A 1591-nucleotide genomic window follows, 5' to 3' on the forward strand; every position below is an offset into this window, starting at 1 on the left:
CCTTCCTCTCACCCCTTCCCCTCACACCTTCCCTCCATCACCTTTCCCCTCACCCCTTCCCCTCACCCTCGCCACCCCAGCCCTCACTCCACCCTTTTATAAGCGTCCCTCACGCTCGCCCTCCTACACGTTCGAGGGAAATTAGACAAAAATGGAAGGTGCTGCATTTAATAGACTTGTTTGCTTGCGTTTATCTATTTTCGTTTACCATTTATTCTTGCTTTTGGTACTTAAGTTGTTGTTTGTTTGTGTGTTTCCTTGTTCGTTTGTTTGTTGTTTTGACAAAGTTCTTTGATGTTGTTTTTGTTTATTTTTGTTTTTGGGGTGTTTGTTTCTTTGTGGGATATAAATCTCAGGTTTTGTTATCTGTGTTGGCATCTTACAGAAACGAACAGTGAGAACGAGGAAGTGAAAGAAAGAAGGGGAGAGAATTATTACTTGTATTATCTATAATCATTATTATCTGTATAATCACTATCAGTACTGTTGTTTTTACTATTGTCATCAACCCTACCGGTATCACTATCATTGATAATCATAAAAGTGATGACGATAGTGTCATTAGTCATCCAGGTCCTTTTCTCCGTCATCAAATATTATGTTCATCATAACAGTCACAAGGATAATCATAATACGAATAAGAATAAAAGGAAGAAGAGGGGGAAGGAAAGCAAGAACGGAAAACAACAATACCAAACAACCACAGCAATAACAACAATTAAAGTTTTCTTGTTAATTCCCTTCCATTCGTTTCACCAGCTCGTGTTTACATTTCGTTCCTCCGTCTTTCAAACTTGTTGCATACACCAGGCCTGTTGAACACATCTGGTTTATGTACACCTGTTGAGCAGACTTGGTTTATGGATATCTGTTGAGCGCACCTGCTTTGTGGATATCTGTTGAACACAACCTGGTTTATGTACTGCTGTTTCCATTGTACTTACATATGTATATCAGCTGTAGTTAGTTGACTGTTTTACCTGTAAGAGAGAAAAATGGAAAGCATTAGTATATACGAGCCATTCATAAATTTAGAGATAATGCTCTAAAATAGAGAACATACCGTATGTTAAAATTCGTTAGTCAAAGGGAGTTATGCATGTTGCATAGAGTTATCCAAAGGTAGATAAGCAGCTAAGTAGATGCGTCATAATTCACATAATGATTTTTTTTGGAATAGTGGATAGATAGATGGATATATGAATAGATTGGATAGAGGATAACGTGTATAGAGAGTGATATTAATAGAAGACATGATATATAATCAGAGAAAATCAATTCTCCATTTTACTGATTCCTTACCTAACACAAAAAATTTAAAATATATCATTCCTTTCACACAGAATATCATCGGTTTGAGATTAATTAACAATTAGAATTCGGCGCATTTTCACTATTAATTCATTTTCTTTCTTTATCTGTTTATTTATTTTTCTTTCATTATTACGGAACTCTAGGTATCATAGACAACATAAGCACCACAGCTCTTACCATGATATAATACTATTATCATAATACTCTAAAGGCTGCAATGCATATTGCAATTTCACACTAATCCTTTGATACTTCCATCCCCCCTAATCCTCCCCCC

This window comes from Penaeus chinensis, chromosome 11 (assembly GCF_019202785.1).
Source record: "Penaeus chinensis breed Huanghai No. 1 chromosome 11, ASM1920278v2, whole genome shotgun sequence".
NCBI lineage: Eukaryota > Metazoa > Arthropoda > Malacostraca > Decapoda > Penaeidae > Penaeus > Penaeus chinensis.